Here is a 7567-nt window from a genome sequence, read left to right as displayed (position 1 = left end):
TGTTAACTCTAGGTGGCTAGGTAAACCCTAGCCCTAGGCTCCTCCCATCCTATTGAGCACTCGAACGTTCTCGGGCACACTGAACTGAATCATCCCTAAGAGTCACTAAATGCCATAGGGCAACAATCTTTGACGGGGCATATCTTAGAGCTCGTGCAAGGTATGGATGTGATTCTAGGTGCTATAGGACCATGTTGGGGATACCTACAATAAATTCTCTCTCTTTTTTTGGAGATCTTATTCCATTTTCATTTTGCAACCCCATCTTGAGTGATGCTGGAACTTGTAGTGTTGGCCAGTACAAAGTTGTCAACTGTCGAATCTCCCTCATCGTTCCTCGTGAGATCTAACTATCTATTTTGTTAGCTCTAGATGACCAGATAAATCATAGCCCCAAGATCCTCCCATCCTATTAAGCACTTGAATGTTCTTGAGCATGCCAAACTAAATTGTCCCTAATAATCACTAAATGCCATAGGGTAGCAATTTTTGACAGGGCATATCTCGAAGCTCATGTGAGATATGGATGCAATTATAGGTCTATAGGACTGTGTTGTAAAGACCTACAATAACCTCTCTCACTTTTTGGAGATCTTATTCCTTTTTTATTTTGCGACCCCATCTTAGGTGATGCTAAAACTTGTAGTGTTGGCCAATACAAAGTTGTCAACTACCGAATCTCCCTCACTATTCCTCATGGGATCAAATTGTCTATTCTGTTAGCTCTAGATGGCTAAGTAAACCCTATCCTTAAGCTCCTCCCATCTCGTTGAGTGCTCGAACGTTCTTGAGAACGCTGAACTAAATCATCCCTAAGAGTCACTAAATGTCATAGGGCAACAATCTTTGACAGGGCATATCTCGGAGCTCGTGCAAGGTATTAATGTGATTCTAGGTGCTATAGGACCATGTTGTGGAGACCTACAATAATGTCTCTTGCTTTTTGTAGATATTATTCCATTTTGATTTTGTGACTCCATCTCGGTGATGTTGAAACTTGTAGTGTTGGCTAGTACAAAGTTGCCAACTACCAAATCTCCCTTACCATTTTTCATGGGATCGAATTGTCTATTTTGTTAGCTCTAGATGGTCAAGTAAACCCTAGCCCCAAGCTCCTCCCATCCTATTGAGCATATGTGTTACCAAAAACCACTTGGTTAAGTTCTAGGAAGAGTTAGTGCAAAAATTGCATTTTGCAATAAAAGTTGTTGACAACTTTTTAGCAATTTTAGCAATTTTTTGGAAAATGTTGAAATTAACCTTGTAACCAATCAAACCAACTAGTACTTGGTTGGAATGGATTTCAAATGATGAAAATACCCTGTATGAATTTAGAGGATTCATAAGGTGTTGGTGATTATTAAGTTTTTTTTTATATAGTAAGGAATCATTGTTGATGTTAAACTTGTATATAGGATCATTGAGTTATTGTCAAATATCATTACTTCCTATTTGCAATAGCAAACTCTTACTTTGTCAAAATGAAACACCACTTTAACTACATGCTATCACTGAATGGAGTTAGTGGAAGATGTTAAGGATCTTTTTGGTTGTCTTAATAGCCATTTCATAGGTTTGAAACATAATCACTTTCCTTTGTGAAGAGTTGTCTAAATATCAGCAAATTACATGTTGTTGCAAATAAAATACAGTCATAGGATGTTGGAAGATTGTTTTCACACATAGGATGTTGAAGAATCTCTTGGAAGGATAGAATAGATGAGAGACTGAATTTTTTCAGATATTTATTACGTGTTCCTTGAAGTGTCTAAGGTGTTAGTTTGAAGCAAGAAGTTGATTATGATCCATTTCTCAAATTTACTCATTTTTCCCTAATTGTTTCCCAAGTCTTGAATAGGGAAAGTGATCAAGTAGTTTTTTGAAGTTGGGTAGAAGTTTGTTCAATGTTGTAACCAAGTTGGAAAGAGTCTTTGAAGACACTTAGGAAGCTAGGAAAGGTAGTTTTCCTTAAAAGTGTTCTTGTTGAGAATCCACTAGCTTTTGGTATGAGCACTCTGCACCATTTTGGATGCAGATTACATTAAAATAAAATACATGTTCAATGTACTTAAAACATAAACATAAAAAGCAAGATATATATTATGATAACCAATAATGTCATACATGAACGAGCATATAATATATTATGATAACCAAAAACGTCATACATTAACAAACATATAATATATTGTGATAACCAATAATGTCATACATGAAAAAATATATCATATATTAACCAATAATGTCATGCATCAAATATATGTCATAGATCAAATATAAAATGTCATATATACATCAAATGTATATCAAATATGTCCACTAACATAAAATCCAACATATATGTCCACTAATTCCTATGCATGTGGGTCTATCAACTATATATTCTCCTTCCCATGAGGGGAAGGAAACAAATCCCTAGAGGTCTTTAGTCGTCGTGTGGAGGGAGATAATGGGGATAATGGGGTCTTCCTCACACGCTCGCTCGTCCTCTTGCTTAGGCTCTTCTCTAACTTGAGCTTATACAAACAAAGTAGATATGAATTAATAATTATTATACATTGAAATCAAATAAATGTACACACAAAATTAATTATTTTCTTATTGCCAGTAAATAGTCACTCTGTACGTCCACCTCAAAGGCTCATGGATGATCGGGTGTAATAAGGCTCTACAACAATTCAATCAATATAATCACTTATAAATAACATTTGAAATTTCAACACTAACTATTATAAACAACAACTAAAACCAAGAAAATTCTTTCATACCTTGGTCAATGGCTCTGAACTAGCCATCGCTACAACAAGTCCATGATTGATGGACTAGCGAAGATGAGGAGTCTCAAATGTCACTAGCTGCATGTCATATAATATAATTTACATGTAACATGAAACATGAAACAATATAATAAAATGAGTTAAATTAACATGAAACGAATGTACCTCTACGAAGTTCATATCATGCCTAGGCTCAAAGTCTCTTGTGAATGTCGATGGTCCAATAGAGAACTAATGCACATGCATAAATATTTTTTTGTCAATCCTTCATATGATTACTTAATAAACATATGTATTAATTTAAATTATTAAATTGATACATACCTCTCAACTCATTGACGAGACAAAAAATGGGGCCAGGGAATTTGAACTAGGGCCAACAACACTCTTACCCTTAATTTTGAACAATGTCAAAACATGCTAATTAATTAGTCATTCACTATACATATGAAATGTGATCAAATTAGTTTATTATAATTGTAATTTACTTGTGTGTCAATGCCAAATGTGTCACTCAAGAACTCATAAGTGACTAGCCCATCATCCATACTGTCTCCAACATGACTGCCAAATGTGTATAAGGATCCACATGATGTGCACATGTGACCGTGATGCATAGAAGGCTCCTCCTCAACTAATGGACTAGTGCAATGAATGAGGGTATGCGTCAAAGCATTAATAGTCCTTAGAGTGCTGGTCTCTACATGTTCCTTCACAACTAAAGAAATAATCACATGCTCACCCTGTGGCTTGACAACAGGTTGCCTAACTACATTAGGGTCATGACGTGCCCTCGACATCTCAATTGATGACCCCCCACCTCTACTCTAAGATTCTAATATATCAAAATAATTGGGGATCTCCCCAAGGACAAATTCATAATACAATTTCTTTAAGAAATACATTGGAACCTCGTGATTATTGTAGGAAGGGGCATCAAAGATCATCCACCATCTATCCCAAAAGTTATTTCTAATACCACCATGTATGCACCAATAGATGGGAAACCTTTCAGTTGTATGTTTAATAGTATCTTGTTCTCTAGGCTTTTTAAACAATGCAAAAATGGTACCTTTTTCTATTTCCTTTTTTCTTACATCTTGATATGATAATTTGTTTGCATAATATCTTCTTTGTTCATCCCTCTTAACATGCCAAATATCCAAATGACCACTAACAAAAGCTACATGGGTCATAATGGACTCAAGGGAGGATGCCAATTGTGCTCTCATCGGATTGGTTTGTCCACTAGCTTTCAACCTACCAATGAGTGCTTCTAATTCCTTTTTCCCTCTTTCTATTTTATTCATTATGTTGTCTTGGATGCTAGGAGGAGGTCTTCCAATCAGTGTAGGTTGTGAAATTTCTTGCTCTTCTTGTGTATGGTTTTAATTTTCATCTTATGGAGGGTTTTGATTTGGATCTTGTGGAGGGTTTTCATTTTGATTTTGTTGATTCAACTAGGGATTTGGCAGTTCATTATTCACATTTCCTAATAAGAAACCAATTACAATCTAAATAAATGAACAAATTTAAAGCAAAATTGGAAAAAACCTACAAAACAATGTAAAAACTTACAAAACAATGCAAAAACATATAAAACAATGCAAAAAAAAGAGTAGAAAACATACTATGTGATCCTAATCTTGATATTTGATGATGAGGAGGTAGGTGGCAAAATTCTTGAACACACACACACATGCGATATAGCGCACATGGGTTTTGGAATTTAAAAAAAAAAACTTTGTGTCATGTTTTTGGCACCACAACTTGCTGCACATACCCAAGAGCACAATTGCAATGATATCCAAGTTAGCAATGCACTTAACACCATATGTGCATCATTAAGTTAATGAAGTGTACATTAGAGGTTTAAATGTTGAATAACTTTTCATTAGCATAGCCTTTGGTTGAAATTTGAAGCACATCGTAATCCATGTAGGATGTTAGGGAATTGTTTATACTTCAAAATTGCCTCAATAAATAATGAAGTCTCAATGACGAACAAACATACAATGAATAAGATGCCAAATTACTCACCGATATATTGTTGAAGCTAGTAAAAAGGTGTTGGAGATAAGCATGGTTTCAACAAGGAGCACAGTAAGAAAACAATGAGCCTAGAACTTAAAGGATCTAATATTCTCATGAAGATGCTATGAAGGGGGACATAAAAATAAATGATGTAAATTATTAAACATAGAAAAAAAACTCTTCAAATGGTCTCTTTTTATTTATTGAAATAATGTAATAACTTTTTCACAATAAGACAATCGAGTAGTATGCCAAGAAATTACAAACCACTTAGAACAACAAACACATCCAAAATGACTAGATGCATGAGTAACTAGACTTGATGAACATAAAAAAAATAGCCAAGCCCATGGACAAATAGACTAGAAGAATATGAAATCATTATCATTTTTGTAACAAAAAATTCAATTCATTACTTACATAAATATTCTCATATTTTAGTAGTTGATCTACTTGACATTTGATCTATTGAATTTAAAGATCAATCTTCAACTTTTTTCTAGAATTTGTCTATGGTAGACAAAAAAGCAATGTAAGACAATAAAATATGTCAATTTAGAGTTTTTGAACGAAAAATTCTTGATGCTTTTTTGTGGTTGTTAAAAAGTTCTTTACAAAGGACTTTGCATAAATGTAATAAGGTAGTCTATTGAGCTCCATCACCAATAACATTATTAAGAAGCTTGAAACTAAGTAATGCTCCTTTCTAATTAAGACTATGATAAAATATAATATATTTGGTATATAGAATGAAAGGCAAGCTTCCATAGTTTCTTAACAAACTAAAATCTCCAAAAGTATGTCCCATGCCTTATCATTTCTAGCAAAAAGGACAACTAATGAGTTGAACTATAATACACCTCAAATTGCCTCCAATAGGCAACTTGCAATGTAGTATCTGCTATGCCATTATTTGGGCTTCAACATTATTTTTTGTTTTCTAAATTTGAGAAGAAAGTTTGGCACAAGTTGTTTTTAGTAAATTTACAATTCCATTTTATGTTTGGATGAGATTTCATGGGAAGAATAGGAAGCAACTACATACATATCCTTTACATATCCTTTTGAAGGGAAAAAACATGAAAAGGTAAGAAGATAACTAGTGCCAATCTTTGAAAAAGATGGAATGAATAGGTTTACAAGATTTCATAGATAACCCCATAATGGTTCCATAAATATTAGAAATAATTTATATTATTGAAGTTCAAATAGAATTAAGATTTAACAAGATGTCATGGTAACCAATTCAATATGTTAAAATCCCATAGATCTACAACCTTATTGATGTTTTTTTACATAGGAAGTATGGTTATCTTGGAAAATAGAAGGTGTAAAGTTTCTTATAATACAATGTATGTTTATTCCACAAAATGGAAGAAGTGGAGAAGCTAAAACCATGTTGTAGATAAGCATTTCTCCATCTTAGAAGATGACAAATATTTTGTCAAGCCTTCAAAATTAATTGGAGGGAAGGAGATGCCTTCATAGAGAAGAAATGAACAACAATAATTATATCTAAATGCCCACAACTTTCCTTTTTTGTTTAAGTGAGAGAAAATTTAATTATTTTGAAAAAAGACTTTTCACAAATCATCCTTTTTGATAACTATGATAATCCATTTAGTAGCTAACAAAATCTCGAGTCTTGAGACTTAGTAATTCAAGACCCCTTTTGGACTTGGGTTGAAAGCAATGAGTCCATGAAGTGGTTATAAATCACATGTTGCCATTTCATTTAGTTCAAAGAAATCGATAAATAATTTTATTTGAGTCCTTGTATCCTTTGTTGGAAGGCATTGAGCAAGACGAATAGTAAACATGAGTTGCTAGAATATTAAATAAAACTTATTTTAACTCACTTTTATACTTTTAAAAATAAAATATAACAAAAATTGGGAGATAAAGAGAAGCCTAACAATGTGGTCTATTATTGAATAGCATAGAACAAGTTTGACATCGATACTTAAAAGGGGATGTAATTGGGTTAACGTGTCAACTAAATATTATAAAACTATACTAAAGTAATGCCAATATATTAGGGTCTTTTTGCATGCTTTTAGAATTAGAACAGTGTGAAAACCCTAATTTCTCTTAGTTATTTGTATAACATGTTTTGCCATTTTGTTTCATTGTACATGAGATGACAAATATTTATACCCCCTACAAATCCACTTATATCACTTCAAACTTTAGACCAATAAAATTGAAGAAAACTCAATTTGATAATATTGTTTGATATAAAAATTATAGATATACTTCAATAAAAAATGTTTTAGATAGAAAATATTTTTAAAATTATTTTTAAAAAATTATAACTTTTTAAAACTAGCCCATTTCTCATAGTTCTCTTAAGAAAACTTATAAAATTAGAATCAAATAATAATTATAAATATTAAATGATAAATATTATATATCAATATTAATGATAAATCATATTTAATTGATGAATATTAATAATAAGAAAAGAATCTAAGATTTTATCTATTATAATAAGTTTCTAAATTCATAAAAATAAATAGAATTTAATATTACGAAATAATTATATTCTATTGTTTCAAAATATTCTAAATCAATTATTTTTATAATAAATATTATAATATATTTATATATTAACATTATTAACTACAATATAATTTGATATTATGTTTAATTATAATAAGATTTTAAACGTTAATAATTTAGAAAATGCCCCACACACACATATACATACACTGTGTCCACTCATATTGAAGTGGTGGTGTATTAATATTATATTT

The sequence above is a fragment of the Cupressus sempervirens genome, chromosome 8 (genome assembly GCF_028749045.1).
Source record: "Cupressus sempervirens isolate cs-2001-9-10 chromosome 8, ASM2874904v1, whole genome shotgun sequence".
Taxonomy (NCBI): Eukaryota; Viridiplantae; Streptophyta; class Pinopsida; order Cupressales; family Cupressaceae; genus Cupressus; species Cupressus sempervirens.
Note: the sequence above shows the minus strand (reverse complement) of the source record.